The 23,571-nt window shown below is 38.4% G+C and overlaps 1 long non-coding RNA gene across 1 annotated transcript in view; it reads left to right on the plus strand.

Annotated features, from left to right (window-relative positions):
* LOC145689005 (uncharacterized) overlaps positions 1–6,489 on the plus strand; it is a 75,222-nt gene extending 68,733 nt beyond the window's left edge. Inside the window, exon 3 of the long non-coding RNA XR_014132058.1 lies at positions 6,007–6,489. This is a non-coding gene — a long non-coding RNA (uncharacterized LOC145689005). The remainder of the gene's footprint in view (positions 1–6,006) is intronic.
* The last annotated feature ends 17,082 nt before the right edge of the window (positions 6,490–23,571 follow it).

Below are 23,571 nucleotides of genomic sequence, written 5' to 3' on the forward strand. Positions count from 1 at the left end.
AGGTAATACGACTAGTAAGTCGACCAACAAAAATGCAAATGGCGGCTTCCGCCATTTGCACGATTAGTTACAAATAATACAAACTTTTCAAAGAAATAATAATAATAAATTTTATTGCAGAAACATCTGAGAACATCAGATGTATTACAATCGTCAGAAATAGAAGTTGAAAATTTTAGTTACATATATAACATACCATAACATAAACAAAGATCACTACATAACAGACGCGAATATTTTAACTATCAATTTTGAGTTCAAAAAATTCTTCAACACTATATATACAATTATTAATAAGTAATTTCTGTACTTCTTTTTTAAAAGCCAGAAATAGAAGTTCTCTTAGAGATATAGATAGAAAATTATAAAATTTAACTGACATATAGTAAAAGGTCTTTTGTGTCTTACTATATTCACATCTAAATGATCCTAAACAGTTCCTGTTTCTAGTTTGATAAGTATGAGAGTACCCTAACTCATTGTAGATATGATTATTTTCCTTAATGTAAAGCAAACATTGGTATATGAAAATTGCAGGTACTGTCATAATTCCTAATTTAACGAAGCTTGACCTACAATGTGCACGACTAGGGAGACCAAGCATTATCCAACTCACAACTATATCCTTTTTAGCATTTATGGCACAAGCTGGTTATTTCCCGGTGCCCTTTCTCGAACACTTTTAAGAGTGAAGAAGACAAGACGGGAGTTCCGCGGTGATAGTGATAGAGTGAACATCGCAGAAAGTGAGCTGCCGAAGAGGAAGTGGATAAAGTGAAAAATATTCATTAGATATCATTTACATTCATTACATCTAAACACGAATACATTTATACACACTTTCAAACATTTTACACACAATCATTTCATCTATATTTCACTTTTTCCAATATTTTCACCCCGAACAACTGGGTAACTGGCCCTCTTCTTCCCGTTGGAACTCCTTCCCGATTATGACATTATATACCTAACTAAGACTATACAATTACTACCTGGATTTGACGTATTGCTTCTATATATATCATAACATAACTGACGAACATTTTATACTTAAAAACAATTTAATACTATATATAACAGGAAAAACGACTTTGAAGTCGACCAGAAAAATGCAAATGGCGGATTACGCCATTTGCAAAAATAGTTACAATTTCAAGTAAACATTTCAATTTTAATACATTTTTAGCATACTAGGCAAATAATGCTGATGCTTATATTTAAAACACCGATAGTTGGTGAATGAAGACAAGACAAGAAGAAGACAAGACAATACAAGAAACAGGTATCGAAAGGTATTTTGATTCCTTCGAACATTACTGTGTTGCTTAGTGATGGGCAAAATATGGCCTGTTGGCCACATAGTCCCCTGACAAAAATGAAGAAGATTACGGTTTCTTGGAAAGAGTTGTATTAGAACAGACTGACAAGTGACTATTTACTTTTCGTTCTAAGAATTATTCCATCCCAGTTACAACCAGATAACGACAAACTTCTGTCTTTAATAGAACCTAGTATTAGATGAATTTTATAAAAGTATCTTTGTCGTTTTTAACAAATTATATTGGCCCACCTACAATTTTTGCTTTGACCCTCTCTTGTAAAAGTTTGCCCATCATTTGTCTAGTGATGTTACAAACGCAGAAAAGTGAATATTCTTATACCCATGATATGCAGTTCTGTATATGAAGTGTTCAAAAAAGTGATGGAGTCCAAACGGTTTGCAAAATTAGACTACCAATGAACCAAAGACCTTTTAATAATGTACTTCTAATCTTATGGTAGAGTGACGTAAGTTTCACAATCTAAAACAGAAGATAAGTCAGCCATGTCAAGATTATATTCTATAACTAAAGAAACAAGCCAACAAGTGTAAATTTGGGGAGTTCACAAATGATGCCTTACATGACCAAATAGTGTGTGACGTTGCAGGTTAGGTAGCTAAAAAAAAACTATTAGCAATAACTAACTAACTAACTAACTCTATGGCCTATGGAACCCGGAGGTTCAATGTCGCGTTCACAAAAGCTCTCCACTGACTTCTATCCTTAGCTAACTGCATCCAGTTTCTACTTTGTATTCCAATCTCTGCGAGATCCATTTTAATATTGTCCTCCCATCTGTGCCTAGGTCTTCCTAATGGTCGTTTTCCGATTGGTCTTCCAGTCAAGACTTTGACAGCGTTTCTACTTTCTTCCATTCTAGCTACATGACCCGCCCACCTAAGCCTCCTAGACTTGACGACCCTAACAATGTTGGTTGAATCATATAAATTATGTAGTTCCTCGTTAAAATTAATTAATTAAGTTGAACTTTTAGAAGAAAAATTAGCTGAACTTTTATCAGAAAGAGAATAATATTGGTCTAATGTCATACAACTCAAACAGCAACTTCTCATTACGAGAGATGTAACATGTCACAACAATTAGTCAATTGGTCAGCATGTGAACCAACGCACCCAATATTTAAGTGTCAAGCAAAGGGGGATCGATGTAGGAAATGTGCCAAATATGGCCATTTTTGTAAAAAAAAAAAAAAAAAAAAAACGTGTATTCTTCAACAAAAACTACCAAGATAAATAAATTTGGTGAGTCTGATCGGCAATATAAATTAAAACAGGAACGTGATGCGAATGTCCACTACATTCACGTATGAAGTGGTATCAAAATTTGGAGACTAGTTCTTTAACACGCAAACAGATGTCAGCGCAAGGCTACACGCACAGACAGCGAACACCAACCTTCATAATTCAGTGTGCGTTCTGTGTACATTGGGATGCTACTTTGACCACGTGCGCTACTATGTCTGCAATTTCATCATGACCAGTAAGTAATAACAATGAGCGAACGTGAAATTCTGTGTGAAACTGGGCAAAGCCGCCACAGAGACGCTTTGACATGATTTGGTGAGTGTACAGCAATGGTGCAATAAGTAGTTCAAAGTGTTTTGAGTAGCACGCGCACTTCAAGAGCGGAAGACAACCAGAGATCAAGACGATCTTCAACAAGCACAACACCCGAAAATGTTGATACGAGGGCAGATTGGAAAGTAACACACAATATTTTTTCCAAAGAAAAAGTTTAATGTGTACCAAAACCAAACAAAGTACAAATGAACTTACATTTTGACCTTCTTTTCTACATAATCATTAAGTTTCTCAAAACATTTCTCCCAGCGTGGTACCGGTTTTAAGATGTCCTGTTAGTAGAAGTCCGTTTGGTTGGAGTTTAGCCATCTGCGGACTGCTGAATTCACTTTCGCATCTGTCGCAGTGTTGACCGTCCTGCAATTTTTTCATGGGATCAGAGAGATGAAAGTCCGACGGAGTCAGGTCTGGACTGTACGAAGGATACTCGATCACCTCCCACCCAAAATTGTTGAGTTTCTCACGGACTGAATCAGTAATTTGTGAACGGGCATTGTTATGAAGAAGTTTGACACCGTCAGCATTAATGTAGTGGCGTCTGTCACGAAGGGCACGACGGAACCTTACCAAAATTTTAATGTAGTCTGCAGCATTTATAGTGGTCCCGTGTTCAGCAAAGCCCACCAATAACACACCAAATATGTCCCAGAACACTGTCACAAGCACTTCCCTCGTAGATTGAGTCACGTCAATTCGTTTCGCATTGAGTAACTAGCATGTTTCCACCTCATAAAGGCCTGCTTAGTTTCGGGCGTGTAGTGGTACGCACACGACTCATCACCAGTGACAATCCATTTAAAAGAAAGTCATGCCCTTCTGTGGTGTAACGCGTTAGGTGATTCAAGCTTGTCATCATTCGCCCTTGTGGCCCTTGTGGTTGTCTCAGATTCTTAGGCACCCAGCGAACACTAACTGTACGGAATTGCAACGTATCATGAACAATGTCATAGACCATACGATAGGAAATGTTGAACTTCTGCCATAACGTTCGCAGGTACACACGCTTGTCGTTCAAAATTGCTGCTTCGATGGTGCGGATATTCTGCGGTTTTCATTACGCTTTTCAAAGAATGAGCACCAGCTGGAGACATTACTACGATCCATACAATCGTTTCCATACTCGCCACGCATGTTCGTGTGAATTTCACTCGATGTATGCCCTTTGGCCCACAAAAATCTAACCACACCTCGCTGATCTTCCCACATGAATGACAGTAACATGCACGCCATATTTGTTTCGTAGTTCAGGCTTCTGTCGCTAGAGCTGTACACGAGAACAAAATACGCTCTGTAGCGCAAACTTAAACTCTCTCGTGGTGCAGTTTCACCATTCCAGCTGCAATACCAGGGAAGAAAAAATATTGTGCGTTACTATTCGATCACTTGTGTGTGAGAATCGTAAGAGAACAATCCACAACATAAGGCATTTTCCGTGTGTAATACGCAACACTGCATGCAATCCTCATTTGTGATTTGAACATTTTGCTGCCAAGTTCGTCCCAGGTTGCTGATCCAGTAGAAGAAGGAACACCGAATCAAAGTCTAGCAAAAACTTCATACGCGTGCCGACCGAAAAAGGCGAGGCAGGTCCGCAGCTCAGCCAAGTGCATGCTCATTTTTTTCTTCTTTCGAAATTCGCGGCATTATGCATTACGAATTTCTCTCCAGGAGCCAGATCGTCAATAGCGAGTTTTACTGCGAGGGTTTAAGAAGTCTGAGGGAAAGCGACTGGATCTGTGGCGCGCGAAAAACTGACCGCTTCACAATGATAATGCACCCTGCGACTGTACTCTACTCATATGTTAGTTTCTCGCCAAAAACATGGTAGTCGCACTTCTGTACTCACCCTACTCGCCAGATTTGGCTCCTGCAATTTTCACCATCTTCCCGAAGCTGAAGATCCAGTTCAAAGGTTGCCATTTGGACACCATTGCGGAGATCCAGCGCGAATCGCAGAAGCTATTTGACACGCTTCGAAAAGAAGACTTCCAGGATACTTTCCAGCAGTCATAGAAACGCTACAAGCTATACTGTTGTACAAGGTGACTATTTTGAAGGTGATAGTGTGTGAGCGTAGATAGGTGCACAGTACTTTCTTGTAAACAGAACTAATCTCGAAACTTTCTGATACTACCTCTTATTAGACAATCTAGTCTCGTGTTTACTTAAGGATTGTAGTTATTCTCATTCAGGTTAAGACTTTATAATGAGCATAACTGCTAAATGAAAGGTATACACCGATTCCAATCAGGAAGGATCGAGTCAACCATAATTTTTCCTGATAGAGAAATGCTAAATTTTAATGGCATAGAACTACCGTTCATAAATAAAAATACGCCATATTCCGTACTCTTTCAGGAAACATATAGAAATTACTTAAGTAGTTACAGGTTACTATCCAAGCAGCACAGATCATTGGCCCTCCGTTGGAGATTGGTGGGTCTGATTAAAAAATTTTTGGGCTCAGGTTATATTGGGTAATGGACATTGAGAATGTTTGGCCATCTAATTATTTTGGTTTGCAAGGTTTTGTTGATTTTCAGCTGGCCTCCAACTTTGGGCCAACAATTCATTTCCTACAAAACATCGACGATCCCTTAAATCCACACATTTTTATTCTTCTTTAATTTCTTCCGAAATCAACATTTTCGAAATTTTGCAAAAATCTGAAAAGTGATGATGCTGTACTCGCAAATATTATTGAATTCTGAGAAATTCCTGTTTTGGAAATGTCCAGAATTTGCAGAGGTTCCAGGTTTGGAATAATTAAGACTTTGACAATATTTTGGAACAGGAACAGGTACCTACTCAACTTCTTGCAAAAGGGGGCACAGTAACTTACTGGTAGAGTTCTGACCTCTGGTGCATGAGTCGCTAGTTCGATCCCCGGCCAAGGAAGTTTGTGGTGGACAAGAAGGTAGTCCCAAATGATTACTTTCTTGTCTAACGCGATACTAAACACATTAATTTGATCTTTAATCGATACAAATATAGTTTATAGATCCATACATAAATTAATAATATTATTTACTCTTTTCTTCAGGAAATGTACTGTTAATACGTTTAAACATTGTTTCTTACAGGAGTTCCATTCCTGAGTGCAGATTCACTTCAGGAGAGCTTCGCCGTTATGGGTGTAAATCCAGTGTTTTCTGTATCACTAAAACTACAGTTACGAAAACAAACAAACCTTTGGTAGGTGCCGCTAAAAGCAAGAAGTTTATCTTATTCGAGTACGGGCAGGTCGAATGCCATGGGCCCGTGTGGAGGTGTCTCTGTAGATAGTAGGCGCGGTAGCGATGGTGGGATGCACTAAAGAAAAAAGTGCAAAAAATTCCATATTCTGCAAATTTTAAAAATCTAAGTTTTCATGTAACAAAAACTTACTTACTTTGTACTTTCATACTTGAACATTTTTATCACTCCTTCCTCCTCAGTATATTATAATAATATAGTGAATTATAATAATATATATATATATATATATAAAGGGCTACAGCGCATTAGACCGGCAAAGTGTGATTTTAGTGACGAAAATTATTATACATATTCTGTGTTTAGTGTTGTGTTACTTCCTCTTCGTTATTTTTTTTTAACATAATAGTATTCTAATAAATAAGTATAGTGTTATTTAATCTAGTGTGTTTTCGTTGTTTGTGTGGGGTGATGTTTGCGTGCGTTATGGTCTGGATGACCGTCTGATCATCCGTGAGGTTTTCGAGACGAGACACCCGAACCTCTCGGCGCCTAATGCTCATCTCATCATTGAGACCGACGAGCGATTTGGGAACAATTTGTAACTCTTCTTGGAGAGGTCCTTCATCGTCCTGTCCAGGTAAGTTCCAGTCTCAGGAGAATACTTATTGGTAGGACCACGAACCACGAACAGCGACCAGATTACACGGAGTGGTTACAAATAAATGTCCGCCCAAACAGTGGCCTCGAATTGAAATGGTTACACAGAAGCAAACCAACAAGCAACAATATTACTTATGTTCAACTGTAAACGATTTAAAAGGTTCAAATACATTTCTTCCTTGTTGTAGAAAACCTTAACTCTTGTTAGGCTTTTCCCAATAATATCAAAAGTACTGTTTACTGGAATCTGTAATGGATTGCAGCGATCTTCTATTAATTGCTGTGAGTCAAAAACATCTTCTAAACAGTGTACATATTTCAAATTGTCGATATCACTGTCCGATATTGCATACGGATTTGTAGATTCACCAAAATCAATGAAGTTAAACCGCAAAATCGGCCGTTCCATGTTCATCCACCTAGTTTGATCGACGTTCCATGTTGATCCACGTTGTATAGCAAACATTTTCACTGAATCGCTATGAATCTTGTTCAACAATTACACTTCGTTGGTGCGTACGGCTGTACATCAGTAGAAGTTCGTCTTTATCAACTTTAGCATTTTAATTTGATTTCAAATTTTTGGAATAATTCCCTTCATGAATTTGTTAAAAAAAAGTGCGAAATCGTGGAGGATTGAGGGAAATTGCCTTCGTTATTTTTTGGAAGAAATACCCGTTCGCCACTAATAACTTGCTGGGGGAAAATAAACTGACGCTATTGTTAATAATTTGGAAATTAATTATGAACATGTATTTCATGTGGAACTAATGGATAAAATATTGCTTAGTGATATAAATAATCTTACGTAGTTTAAGATAATGGATATTCAAATATTTGAGCTCTATGTTGAAATATTCTCCAGCCGTCACACACACACACACATTAATTTCATTATTATGATTTCGCAACCTGGGTTGTTGCACGGAGGTATTAAAGTTCAGGGAAAAACCCATGTTAGCCCAAACGTAATGAAACGAAGATAAAATTGAATATTCTTAAACCTTGCTTACTTAACTATTTGTTCTGCAAATATCTGTGAATCTTTTACTGTCTGGCGATTATTTAAAAAATGTTAAAACAGCTCATATAAACTACTGTCTGAATTTTGACCAGAACTGGAGTCATTCTATTTCTTCTGGGCTTTTGAAATGTAAGCATCTTTTCCATTAGTTAAATGTTTCATTAGAACTGTATCTCCATTTTCTTGTTATTAATAAAAGGTGGATTGTAATCACTGAAATTACTTCCACTTTTCGATGTATTCTCTCAAATTTCAGTTATAATGCGTGCTAAAACAATGTAAAGTAATAACAGGCTACTTTTTTGCGCGAAACATTGTAGCTTAATTCTTTGTTCGCCAGGTATTAAGCTTTGCATTAAACTTTGAATATTAAATAACTAAATGATAATAATATCCTTATCCAATGCAACACATTTATCAAAAGATTCAGTTTTTTTGACTGCTACATAATCCGATCATTGAACAGTGATCAGCAAATTTTTCAAAACAACTTTCTTTTTTATTCTCTCCATATACACTTGTGTGCGGATAAGAGTAAATTTTACATTGTGTGAGATTCCTAAGTAGCAAAGATCGGTGAAACTTAAGCAACGTATAGAAAATACTGCTATAGTATGATACAGGGAACAATAAGAAAAGCACGTGATTCGAAGAACAACTTTAAGTCGAAAGTCAAAGCGAGTTCATTCGCCGAATATCCTATCTTTCCAAGAACCGCGCTACTTGCGCTGTTCAATACGGTCGCGCATTATCATCCATAATGATAAAGTCGGAGCCAACTAAATGTCTGAAAAGACGCACGTGGGGATGAAGTACAGTGTCTGGTGAGTATAAAGCGGTAAAAAAAAAAAAAAATAAAATAAAAATAATAATAATAATAATAATTGCAGGTCGGTGTGCTCATGCAACATAATGCCTTCCGTCATAAGAACTCTTGGATCACCAAAACGATCATGTTCGACAATGTCCCTCAGTTCATTTCGTGTTTTCACTTATCACCAGATGCGCGTAGGTTCAATATCACTACTCATACTGAATCTACTCTAATTGAAGAACAGGGGCCGCGGTGGCTCAGTGGTAGAGCGTTCACCTCTAGTGATTGGGGTCCCGGGTTCGATCCCAGCCCACGCTAAGTGAACTTTGTGGTGGTCAAACACCGTGTGCGTGGGTTTCCTCGGGGTTTTCCCGTTTCCTCCCACTTTCTTCATTCCACCATTTCATTCATTACTAATCATCACCGTCTCCTTTAGCCTAACCGGCATAACGTGGCACGCAAAACTCAAAGATTTCATTTCATTTTTTTCTAATTGAAGAACACAACACAACTCCACTTCTCTTCGGTCCAGTCCAAATGTTCTTGGCAACACCGCAAACGATGCCGCCAATGTTCTGGTATCAACAGAACACAAAGTAAAAGCCGTCGGACAAAGAAATCACCTGCAGTCAACGTTCCACTGGGAAGCGTGAGAGTAGGCATCTTGGAGTCCTGTCAAATGTGTTTGCAATTGCACGCGGAACAAGACGTTACATGGTGTGACATCAACATGACACTAGCGCCGAATAGGTATGATCCCGAACAAGAAGTTGAATGAAAGGAAAGAAACAGTGTGTGTCATTCAGAGACCTATTAAGGTGCATTGTAGTTGTATTACTGACAAAACATGACCCAGAGGTAGCATTTGGGTAACTTGGTAAGGGGAGAATAATCAGAGAATTGGAACAAGGACGAAGTGTGAGGAGTGTGTCGCTGGGAAGTTCGATATTGTCTCATGTACAGCATTGTTTTATGTACACTCATGTCCAAAATGATTGTCGCAAATCTATAACTGTCTTCTTGTAAGAATATAATTTGATAATGATTTTGCAAAGTACTTTTAATACTGATACTATGTGTATAATCGAGAAATGTATATTTGTTGTAAATTTCTCAGGAAAAGAATTATAAATACGAAAATTAGAATGAGCCAATCAAAATGTTGCTAAATGGAAAAGAAAGTTTTTATTTTCGTTTTATTGTTCTTATTTACTGCTCTTTTGACATGAAATTTGCCACATACATGTCTTTGCCGATTATACACACACTAACATTATAAGAAATACCATGCGAATTCGTTATTAAATTATATTCCTACAACAAGATATTTATAGACATGTGACAATTATTTTGGATATGAGTGTACATCAGGCAGGCACGTAGCCAGGATTGCGTGAAGGGGAGGTCCGTGACATGAAATACTGTGGTCATCACACCAGGGGCTCGATCATTCTAAACAATTTTACTGGAACATATATTGGTTCGTTTAGCCAGGATTTCGTAACGGGGGGGGGGGAAGGGGCGTCACATGAAATTCTGAAGGCCCAGGAACTCGATCAATCTAAACTATTTTACTATCAACATAGATTGGTTTGTGAAGATATGTTGGTAAGTATTTTAATAAACTATGAAGAAATCTCGAGTAAAAAAAAAAAAAAGTATTTAAAAAGATTATACAATATTTACATTCTTCCTCAGTTTATTCAAATATAACAATTTTCCTTTCATTATGACCTCAATTATTATAAAATACATATTCATTATTAGAAAAGTACATACTCAATAATGTCTTGTAAAATATTTCGCAATATCTGCGTTCCTTTTTCTGTTGAATCAAATGTTAACAGAACCTTCTTTCCACATATATTTTTGTTTTTATTATTCCGTCAACTGCTGTCTGTTTCAAATGACAGGTTAAAGGAGCAGTAGAAAATTGTTTTTGAAATAACATAAGGATGCGATGACGAAAAATTATGATAAAAAATGTCCACGCTGTTATACAACGCCACTATGCTTTCGGAAGCTTGAAATCTCCCTGACTCATATAGTCTGGCAGCCAGTCCATAAGATTTGCAGAGTACCTTGCATTTTGGGGTGACCAAGGTTTTTTAATGTTTTCTTATAGATTTTGATGCGCTGAATCCAAAACTGCCGAGCGAGTGCAACGCTGGCACCCTTGAGCATTTCCCACAAAACTCACTAATGATTTCCCCTCCCCCTTTTTATTAAAAAATCGTTGACTTCGGGAAAATTATCTGTAACTTCTACAGCAGTTAATGTAGAATAAATGTTCAAACCTTGTTCTGCTTCTAATGAAACAGTCTTTCTACCTATGTTAATCACTTGGGGCTGCGACAAACAGGAAAGGGAAATAAAATGGGAAATTACGGAAAATTCCCTCCCAAAGCAACTTTCAGCTCTTAATACCCAAGAGCCGTACCTCGAATCTCCATCCGGAAAGAAAATATTTTTATATTTTCATGAAGTTTCGACACTAGCAAACAATATTAGGAAGGATACCGCCCTGGCACCCTTGAACATTTCCCACAAAAATCACAATTTCCCATCATTTGTATTTTACCAAAAAAATATTGACTTCTGGGAAACTATCTGTAACTTCTACAGTAATTAACGTAGAATAAGGGTTCAGAGCTTGTTATGCTTCTATTGGAACAGTCTTTCCAACTATGTTAATCACTTGGGCTGTGATGAACAGAAAAAGCAAATAAAATGGGAAATTCCGGAAAATTCCCTACCAAAGTATCTTTCAGATCTTAATATCCAAGAGCCGTACCTCGAATCTCCATCCGGAAAGAAAATATTTTTATATTTTCATGAAGTTTCTACACTAGCAAACAATATTAGGAAGGGTACCGCCCTGGCACCCTTGAACATTTCCCACAAAAATCACAATTTCCCATCATTTGTATTTTACCAAAAAAAAAAAAAATGACTTCTGGGAAACTATCTGTAACTTCTACAGTAATTAACGTAGAATAACGGTTCAGAGCTTGCTATGCTTCTATTGAAACAGTCTTTTTAACTATGTTAATCACTTGGGCTATGATGAACAGAAAAAGCAAATAAAATGGGAAATTCCGGAAAATTCCCTACCAAAGTATCTTTCAGCTCTTAATATCCAAGAGCCGTACCTCGAATCTCCATCCGGAAAGAAAATATTTTTATATTTTCATGAAGTTTCGACACTAGCAAACAATATTAGGAAGGGTACCGCTATGGCACCCTTGAACATTTCCCACAAAAATCACAATTTCCCATCATTTGTATTTTACCAAAAAATATTGACTTCTGAGAAATTATCTCTAACTTCTACAGTAATTAACGTAGAATAACGGTTCAGACCTTGTTATGCTTCTATCGGAACAGTCTTTCCAACAATGTTAACCACTTGGGGCTGCAATGAACAGGAAACTAAAATAAAGTGGGAAATTCCGGAAAATTCCCTCCCAAAGCATCTTTCAGCTCTTAAAGTACAAAGAGGATGGGATGTATCTCCCTTCCGAAAGAAATATTTTTATATTTTCATGAACTTTCTACAATTGAAAATAACCGTACATACGTGAACTGTAACCGTAAGATACACACTTGAATTAAAATTTAATTAAAATTTAAAAGGAATTTACATTTATAGAATTGATAAGTAGCACAATGGATGGTATAATTATCTTCCTTGTATAATTTGGGCAGTAGGATATATTTTTGTATTTGCTTATGTTTTTAACAATTTAAGTTCAGTTTACAATTCCCGGCTAAAAGTTCATGGGTTTTAATGTTTAAATCTCCTTTTATCTTTTCATCGTTATTAATTCTAATGTTCCTCCATGTATTAATTCAATCTTTATATATATCTACAGGTAGCAGCCATCACATAGACGTAACAGTTTTTAGTGAACATGTGGGTGGGTTTACAACTTCCAAAGTAGTGTTTCATAGTGCACTTTTTAAAAACATGGCGGAAGGAAAGAAGTCATTTTCACCTGTCAGAAAACACAAGAGCGGCTTATAACTGGAGGAGCAGCTCGAGTTCGATCAATTATGTTGGCAAGTAATCTTAGACGTTGCGGACGGTTTATTTCTCTTGAGGAAAATGTGCCAGTATACTTTCATAAGGACTGCGTATCAACATATACTTCGTAGTAGCATATCAAGAGAGCCAAAGAGCAGTCAACTTCAACCTCCTCTGAACCACAGGTGAAACGGATTAGATCAGACGCAAAACCTTTCAATTTTCGTACTGACTGTCTATCCTGTGGAGAGATCTGTTCCAATCCTGATCCAAAAAATCCAAGTCGATGGCGCAGATATCACCTTCTTAGAACGGTCGATCGTCCAGGGCAACCGACTATTCAAGAAGCTATCCTCAAAATATGTGATGTTAGAAATGACAAATTGTCCTAAGCTGTTCGAGTGCTTGTAAATGGAGCTGTTGGAGATCTACATGCGGCAGACAATCAATTCTTGCACAGTAAGTCAGCTAAAATTTGTTCACTGAAACGCAGCATAAATAAAGGAAGTGACGGAGATGGAACCAACGCAGTCACGACAGGTTTAAAAGAGGACACCTCTCGTATTTGGAACTCCATCGAAGCTTACCATCTTTATCAACAGAACGGTGGAACTAGAACTGATCATCTTGCAATTATAAGAGATATTCAGGAAAGAATAGGTAAAGACCTTCTAGTATTGTCCTCTCCTGGTGTATCCAGCATTCTTGCCTTTAAAAATCAAGCTGCTCTTGCCATGAATATTACCAAAGATGTGAACGATGATGATGGAGAAACAATAAAAGAACTAAGTACAAAGATAATGAATGAAGTGAAGAAGCCTGATGAAAGATTGAAAAGTTACGAAACTACCCTCTCTGAAGACAATATTAAAAATAATGTTAGTGAAAATTTACTTTCCCTATCAGAGATACTTGGAATTACTGAGCTACCTGCAATACTCATTGGAAATATCGTAACTGCAGCATTGACAAAGCAGCCAACTACTCTCCAGATTGCTCTTGCTATGCTTCTGAACAGCAAACGTCTCATTGACGAATTCTATAAGTTTGAAATCACTTGTAGTTACAGTGAGACCCTAAGATTTAAAGCGTCAGCTGCAGCAGAAACCAGCAAAGCACCAACTTTGCAAGGACTTAATCCCTCAACAGACGGATTTGTGCAAGCTGTTGGTGACAACTTCGACACGTCTATTTCATCTCTAAATGGCCTACGTCAAGCACACAGTATGGCTCTGCTGATAACTCAAGTGGAGAAGTCATGGAGTTGCAACAGTAACAAAATTTGTCGCATTACAAAGGAAGAAATGAAGGAACGTGTGACTAGTGGAGTGCTTGTACACCGGTACACAGGGCCAAAAAAGCCACCAATGCCCCAACATTTCTCAGTAAAAGAAGTGCCAACTCTAGCATTACTTGCATCTCACGTTTATTCAGTGTACAGAGCACAAAGAATAGATTTCGAGTTTTTAAAGTCGATCATTAGGAGTCCTGAAGTCACTCCTGAATATGGTGGCTATTATACAAGAAAATCAAGAGCCATTAAACAAGTGTTAAAAGGGGTTAGCTTGAAAAAATTGGGGTCTCAGGAAGAGATAACCAGTGATATAGAACAAAAAGCAACTGACTTTGTAACTGCGTGCTATGGTGTAGCTAGTGTAAAGTCTATGATAGAAATTCGCATTAACGTTTGGAAGAAAAAAAAAACTGCATCTGCTCACACAAGAGCCCCACTATTTTGCTCTCTTCCACCCACGTCGGAAGCTTTTAAACTAAATGTAAAGCGCGCACATCTACAAATGCTAATTTGGCTGAGTGCAGACAGGGCAGACCCACCAAATGTTGATCCAACTTGTTATGGATGGACACGTGATGAAACAACCAAATCGTTAAGGCCAGTTATGGTTCTTCCAAATGTTGAGCCAGCTCCTGCCGATGTACTTCTCCTCATCAAATGTTCCTGTTCGTCAGAAAAACCTCGTTCAACAAGATGTAGTTGTGTAGGTAAACTACCTTGTACAATGTTCTGTAAACGCTTTGATGGTAAATGCTGCAACAAACTAAACACGTACTCACATAACGACGCTGACGAGAGTGAAGAAAGTGGTGAGGAATAATATTACAAATAAACATGACATACTGTCATTATGCAATAATGACCCTTTTGCATTGTTATTTATGTCTTGAATAACAATTTTTTACAGATAAGTGTTGCTTTTAGAATATCACTAGAACATTCATTTTCTAAGTGTGCGAAACCTCTCGAATTACAGGTGTTACATTTTAATCAAAATCATAAAAATCGAAGAAAGTTATAAGAATATTTATTTTTTTAAAACATACGATTTATTAATACACTTTACTGATAATAGAAAATTTTGGAACAGTCTAAATACATTACATTCTTGCTTAATAAAAATGTCTCGAAATTGCAAATGTTGCTCTAAGGGCTGATATCGTTGGACAGATCGTTCGAACAGAAGCAGAAAGGGATGAAACATTATTCTTTGTTAATTTGTATAGAAGTTCAAGGCACATTTCCCGCAATAAACTATTTTTGATATAGATGATGGGAAATCATGAGTTTAATGGGAAATGGTAAAGGTGGCAACCTTTCTAATACTATTTACTAGTGTAGAAAGTTCATGAAAATATAAAAATATTTCTTTTGGAAGGAGACACACCCCATCCCTTTAGTACTTTAAGAGCTAGAAGATGCTTTGGGAGGGAATTTTCCGGAATTTTCCATTTTATTTCCCTTTCCTGTTCATCACAGCCCAAGTGATTAACATAGTTGGAAAGACTGTTCCGATAGAAACATAACAAGGTCTGAACCGTTAATCTACGTTAATTACTGTAGAAGTTACAGATAATTTCTCAGAAGTCAATATTTTTTGGTAAAATACAAATGATGGGAAATTGTGATTTTTGTGGGAAATGTTCAAGGGTGCCAGGGCGGTACCCTTCCTAATATTGTTTGCTAGTGTAGAAACTTCATGAAAATATAAAAATATTTTCTTTCCGGATGGAGATTCGAGGTACGGCTCTTGGATATTAAGAGCTGAAAGTTGCTTTGGTAGGGAATTTTCCAGAATTTCTCATTTTATTTCCCTTTTCTGTTCGTCGCAGCCCCAAGTGATTAACATAGTTAGAAAGACTGTTTCATTAGAAGCAGAACAAGGTTTGAATTTTAATTCTACGTTAACTACTGTAGAAGTTACAGATAATTTCCCCGAAGTCAACGATTTTTTAATAAAAAGGGAGGAGGGGAAATCATTAGTGAGTTTTGTGGGAAATGCTCAAGGGTGCCAGCGTTGCACCCGGCAGTTTTGGATTCAGCACATCAAAATCTATGAGAAAACATTAAAAAACCTTGGTCACCCCAAAATGCAAGGTTCTCTTGCTCTGCCACCAGACTAGTAGCAGAAATTCTGAGATTTCCGCAACTTTTCTAGAAATTTCAAATTCCCTGACTCTTCCAGGATATGTCGCTCAGCTCGCAACCATGTATACAAATTTCCTCACAAGAAAGAGTAACCAAAACCTTCCTGTAGTTTATTTTTAACGCTGATCCTTCTTTTTCACATTTCATTGTGTTTCATCCTTTCTTATTTTTTTTTCATTTCTGCTCTCGAAGGGGGGTCCGGACCCTCCCTGGCTACGTGCCTGCATCAGGAGCGTTCCGTACCACAGATAACGATGTACAAACAGGTTGTGGTTGACTACTGCCAACTACAAAAGCGAACGACTGATATGTTGTGAAACAGAAAAAAGGGACCAAAGTCAAACAGCGGATGCAATTGAAAATACATTTGACAATACTGCAAAATTATTAATCGCATGCTTCCGAGTAGCACGTTGACTGCATGAAATTCACTCTTTGTTCGACGAGCATTACATTGTATTACATTGACACCTGCACATTGGCAGCATCGTTTGCGGTGGTGCCAAGAAAGGACTAGCTCAAGAGAGTAATGTTCCCGGAAATAGGAACGAAAAACACAGTTCAGATTGGTTGGCATTATCCATTTCTTGCCAGGTTGCATTTAAATAGCAGAAATCAAATGATTGTTGTTATCGATTTTCGTGGCCGAGTGTGACTTCGTTACAGACGGTTGAACGGAGCGGACGTGTGGAAGTACAGCTCCGAATACCTGTGTTACTAAGTTTGTTTAAGCAAGTGAATTTGTTTCTCTTACATTTAGTGTGTGCACTCTAATTCAGTGATTTTTGTTTTGTGTTTGAGAAGTACTGTAATCAAGTTCGATACCAGCAATGCAAGAACATAGGACAAACTCAGTCAAATTTGTTTTTGACAAAACCACGCGCAGTAAACGACCTTCGCCAGCCGATTTATATACCTGGTTATGTATACATTTCGAGAATATATTCCAGGATCTTCAAGCTTTACAATTGCACAATGAGGACTACAGCATGTACCTTCAATTCAAAACTAGTGCCTTACATAAACAATTTCTCGACCACGCACCGGAAAAACTGTCTTTTACCCATTTCGATCAGACCACCAGTGATGTTTACATTCTGGATGCACAAGTACATGTTACCCGTGTAAAGATCATGGACCTCCCTTTCGATTATCCCGATGAGAAAGTGTCTCAAGTGTTAAGTGACTATGGTGACATACTCAAAATCGAGCATGAAGTATGGAATACTATTTTTCCTACACGTATCTATAATGGCAATCGAGTGTTTTCTATGACCTTGAAAAAACACATTCCTACCAGACTCATTATTGATACTGTGAAATGCTCTGTATCTTACGGAGGTCAACTTCAAACTTGCCATTTTTGTGGTTCCTTGCAACATCTTATCTCTTTCTGCCCAAAGCGCCGGCGTCCAGCTCGTCTAATGAACCCAGACATCGAACCAGCAGTGATGACGGATCTTCGAAAAGTGTCCACGTTACATGAAACAAATTCGGGACCTGCCCGAAATCCCATTTCCCTAGTTCCCAGTGTGGATGATACGCGGGACTCCGTCCCAGAACCTCCCGCTCTTACGGCCACAGAATTTCCACCGCTAATGTTGACATCGCAAACTATGGCTAGTGTACTAAAACCTCGAACCATCCTCAAGGAAGTTAACGACGAAAAGAACCAGAATATGCAAAATACCAACAACGACGATCGCATCCACGACCTTCGTGATAGAAGCCTATCTCCTACTCCTAACGTGCTTCCAGAACAGACGACCGTGGCACTAACGGATGAGCATGACGTTAACACGGATATGTCGGCTCGTTCTCTCTCCCCTCCACCTTCTAGTGACGCGAGTAGTGCCGTACATAGTGTTTCTCCAATATTATCCGTAAAACATGTTAAAAAACGAAAAACAAAAGAACGTGAGTTTCAAGGTGACCTTCAGGATGTTAACTGTGAGTCTATGGTGTACGGAAGTTGTGTCTAGATAAGCGCTCTACACAACAAGAAGGAATCCAAGGTGTTTGTGATAACGTGCTTCTGTTTCTTGTCACACTGTGGCAGTGTTTTTATTCTTATTATTATTGGGGTTAGTGTTATGATTGTTCCATGGTCTACAGCCTGTACTCCCGAGCAATATTTCTTGCCTTGTTCACACACATAAACAGGTGAGTTACGATTGTGTTCTGTTTACTATTAATCGCCTCCAGTTACGGCGGTTGGACGTTTTGGTGCTATGTCTATACAAGGGTCACTGCTTTGGATAGGCGTTTTAAAACATGTTTTTGTTTATATCTTATGTGTTCATAAGATGATAGCCAGTGTTAACGGACGTTCATATATGACTTTGAACATTAATTCTCTTAGTAGCATGGCCAATAAACAGGTTTTAGCCCAGTTTTTACTCGAGCAAGATTGTGACATATATTGCCTTCAAGAACTGACCTTTAGTGATCTATCATTTGTTTACAATTATACAGCAATAACGAATGTGGCTCCCAACGTGTTAGGTACAGCAATTTTATTAAAACGAGGACTAGTAGCTTCACACATACAACTCTCCTCGTCTTGTAGAGCAATTAGTTGTGTCGTAGACAAGTTGTGTATCCTCTGTGTTTACGGGCCTTCTGGAACAGCTCAACGTGTGGCCCGCGAGCGCTTTTATGCGGAAGAGGTTGTATCACTGTTACCCACCACACGTTACCCACTCCTTCTTCTCGGGGACACAAACTGTATTATGTCCCCCCAGGACACAACTGGTATTTTTAATCCATGTTTAGCTTTCCAAAAGTTCGTCACTCAACTAGGTCTCGCTGATATTTGGTTACATACTCATCATAATCACCAAGCCACATATAAGTCGGCGCGAGTTCAGTCTCGCTTAGATATGTGTTTTATTTCAAAAGAATATCTTTCTAGCGTGTTTGACATTCAAAATTTACCTTTGAGCTTTTCGGATCACTCATCATTAAAGCTCATATTGCGATTTCCTCAGAACATTCCCCGGTTGTATGGTCTTCCTTTTTGGAAATTAAATAGTCAGCTCTTAACTGATGACGTAATACAACAACTCTTTGCTGATAGATGGGAACAGTGGACACGTACCCAGACAGTTTATCCGAATATAAATATGTGGTGGTGTCATTTTGTTAAACCCCAAATTCGTTTGTTTTTTCAAGGAATGGGCAAACAAAAACGTCAGACCTATAGAGAAACTTTTGAATTCTTATATGCCACTTTATGCGATCTCTGGAAACAACCAAGCAGTATTTCAAATATGGCCGCCATCATGCGAGTGAAACATCACTTAAAACAGCTACAGTTGGAACATTCTCTCAGTGTCTGCGTTCACGAAGGGACACCAGGCAGAATGGTTGCGGAACCTATCTCCTTATACCATTACATACATAGGTTACGACGCCAAAATTTACAATGTATCACAGAGGTGACGTCCACGACTGGCACAACCTTTACGACAGCTGATGGACTCTATGCCCATTTTCAGGAATTTTATACCCAACTGTACTCACTTCAGCAATGCGATACCTCGTTGTCAGATCCCTTTGTTGCCAGTATTCCACACAGCCTTTCCGATGAAGAACGACACCAACTTATCACACCTGTCACGGTTCAAGAAATACAGGACGTTCTCCGCACGGTCAAGCGACGCACGGCGCCTGGAAGAGATGGATTGATCTACCAGCTTTATGTGTCATTTTTTCCTTTACTAGGTCCGACCCTATGCAATATATATAACTTTTTGTTGCAAGGTGGTCCAATGTATCAGCACGAAGGAATCATTATTTTAATACCCAAAGGAGGAAACCAAACTGGAGTTGCTGACTATCGACCCATCACTCTGCTCAATACAGACTATAAAATCTTCACTGCTATCATGACTCAACGTATCAAGAAGATTGTCCAACCTTACATCAGTTCAGCTCAAACGGCGCTTCATTCTGAACGGAACATCCATACAGCTCTTGCAACCATTCGAGATATTCTAGCCTATTTCAAATTTAAACGACTCCCAGTAGGTTTATTAGCTTGCGATTTCCACAAAGCTTTCGACACCGTGTCACACGACTATTTATACAGGGTCTTGCAAGGATACAACTTTCCTGCCCAAATTATATCTGTAATACGTCACCTATACGCAGGAGCGACCTCGCAGCTACAAATAAATGGGCATCTTCTTCCACCGTTTGAACTCCTTCGAGGAGTTCGTCAAGGATGTTCGCTTTCAGGTCTTCTGTTTTGTCTTGCCCTTGAGCCTTTACTCCATCGATTGTCGACGCTTAATGCGGGCGACACTCATCCCTTTCGGCAATTAACAGCCATTGCCTTCATGGATGATCTAACTATTTCTTGCTCAACCTCTCAACAACTCATGTGTGCGTCACAGCAAGTGGAGCTGTTCTCGCGCGCAAGCGGCCTTCATCTCAATATGCGGAAAACAACCATCCTTTCTGTAAACAACTTTCATACTTTGTTACCAGAACATTTGTTACAAGCATTTGATCACACAACTAATAAGACTATTTTAGGTGTTCCTTTCACAGCTGACCTGACTCCTTCCTATGATCACGTATGGAGCCCATTAATTCGAACTTTGCGTATGCATCTGGCAGACACTCGCCTGCGCTCTCTCACGCTTGCTCAGAAAATTCAATATTTAAATGTGTATGTCAGCTCAAAGTTATGGTTCACTGCCCGACTTTTTCCATTGCCAGAAAAATATGCGCGCCAAATTGATTCACTCTATGGATGGTTCATTTGGAAAACTTACATGTTTCGTGTGAAAAGGCAGGTGCTCTATCTTCAACGTAATCAAGGAGGTTTTGATCTTTTTAGTGTCCGACACAAATGCCTAGCATTATATATGGCCACAGCCAAGATGCATATGGACAATGAACTATTGGCACCACAGACAGCGCAGTGGCTTCATTGTTGGGTGCCTCATCTCTGGCCTAACAACAATCCCGCATATGTTCGCTTTCCAAATGTGTGTCCTTCGTATATTTTACAGTTAGCACTCGCATGGTCCACAGTGCCTTTTGAGGATATGCCGGAACATTGGACCCCAAAACTCCTCTATACTGTGTTACTTGCGCCGACTATTCAAAGTGTCATACCCCTATGCCAGCAACGAACACCAGAGCGTAATTGGATGACTATTTGGAAAACAATTCATGCACCATACCTCATGGGACGAGCCACGGACGTTTGGTATGGCATTGTGAATAATCTCGTAGTTACCAACGTACGACTTGCTAAAATAGGCCGCAGTACATCCGAACTTTGTGACTTGTGTTCGCACATAGATACTCTGGAGCATCGCTATACTTCTTGTGTTGACACTCAACCTGTGTGGCAGAGGCTATGCGGCTTTCTCGGACTAATTTGCCGCTGTCCAGCGTCCGCCTTTACATCTACTATTCTCTTCTTCCCTGACTTTCAGTGGTATCCTCCTATGAAACGACGGGCAGTAGTTTGGTTAATTGGTACTACTATTCTTTTTATAGACCAATACAGACCTTATTGTGATCCTCGCCTATATGTAGAGTATCTCAACAGGGTAAGAAAAAAGACTTTCACTCAATCTCAAGAACAACAACTCTTCGCTCGCTTTTTACAAGTAATATTTGACAATTGATTTTTTCTTTGTTATTGTACCATTGAATTTCTTTGTAAATTACCATTGTTCAGTGACAATATCACGTCTACCAAGCATCAATGTGATATGCTAAATAGCTTGGTCATGTAACATGTTTTCCGGAAATAAAAAAAAAAAAAGTGGGCTAATGCTATATGCTAGTAATGAAAATCTCTTTTGACGTGAGTTCAAACGCGGCTCGAGGAAATTTTTTTTAACATTTTTTTTATATTTTTATAACACTTTTTAAATTAAAATAATATGAAAATAATACTCAAAAAAGTGTTTTACTCTTACTTTTGTGCAGATAAGTAATAGTAGTAGCAGGAACGGGTTAGAATCCCCGCAGGGCTCGTTTTGTTCCCCCTGTACTCCATGATATAAATTTTGTGACCAACTTAAAACAACTGGCTAGGATAGCGTTTAAAACAGCTGGCTAGAGTAGCGCGCGAAAAAACGTACTTCCGGGAGCATTACTCTTCCGAGCGGGTCGTGCCAAGAACATCTAGAGTGGGCCGAGGAGAAGGGAGTAGTGTTCTCTTCTTCGAGGCTAGAAGATCCAATTTGAGTAGTGGTTCTGGATATACACTCATCTGGCGATAAGTAGAAACACGAAATGAACCGAGAAACATTGTCAAACATGATTGTTTTGGTGATCCAAGTGTTCTTATGAGGGAAGGCATTACGTTGTATGAGCATACCGGTCTGCAATTATTTTTTTACAGCTGTATGCTCACTACACACTGTACCTCACCCCGACGTGCGTTTTTCAGAGATTCAATCGGACCAGAATTCATTATTAGGTATATGGATTGTAATGCGACCGCATTGAACAGTGCAAGTGGCGGAGCTCTTGGAAACAGAGGATGTTCGGCGAATGAATTGACCTGACCATTTCCTGACTTGAGTTTCTTCTTCTAATCATATGTTTCTTCCTGTTATTTCCTATATCATACTGCAGCACTATTTTCTGTGTGTGGTTCAAGTTTCACAGATGTGTGCCACTTAGGAATGACACATCATGTAAAATTTACTTTCATCCTTAAGTTTTGCTCCAGAATATATATATATATATATATATATATATATATATATATATATATATATATATAACTGAAAAAAGGGCCCGTTGCCATAGAAACCACCGTTTCCATAACAACGAATTCCGTCACTGCTCGTCAATCTAAAACTGATTGAGGAAAAAAAAAAGAATTTGCAACAAATGTGATGCCTGGAATAAGTCGTGAGTGGGAACCCTTCACCCCTGGTGGGGATATTCATGAAGCTATCAGCTTATGTCTAATTGTATTGGAATATAATATCCATTTCTTAATTTCGAACATACTAGGTTAGATCAAAATGAGAAAACTTTTTATCGGACTTCTGAAGAAAATAAAATAAAATAAATACATGACCGTGTTTATTACATATAGAATTCCCAGTCACGACCCCCTTTTCAGTTTTCTTTAAAAATAGAAGAAGAAGATGAAGAAAGGAAAAGGAAGATAGAAGAGGAAAGAGGTAAAGTAAGAAGGTGATAAAGAGGAAACTGTTACTGGATATTTTGAGAAATATGGTAAAGGGAAAGTGAATAATTATCGAATTGGGATCATTTCCAATAGCTATTGGGTGAATATTTGGTATTAAGGTGATCAAAGGTAGACACATGTTAACCCATACATCCCCGATCTAGATCCATTTGACCCCAACTACCGAATTATCCCAAACTAGCTCTGAGATAGATGAGAAAGTTTAATTTTACCGTTTATTCAATATTTCCAGAAGTTCTAGACTAATATCTAATATTTGAAAAATGAACGACGAAGTTGATG

The sequence above is a fragment of the Thermobia domestica genome, chromosome 7 (assembly GCF_964235325.1).
Source record: "Thermobia domestica chromosome 7, izTheDome1.hap1.1, whole genome shotgun sequence".
NCBI classification, from domain to species: Eukaryota; Metazoa; Arthropoda; class Insecta; order Zygentoma; family Lepismatidae; genus Thermobia; species Thermobia domestica.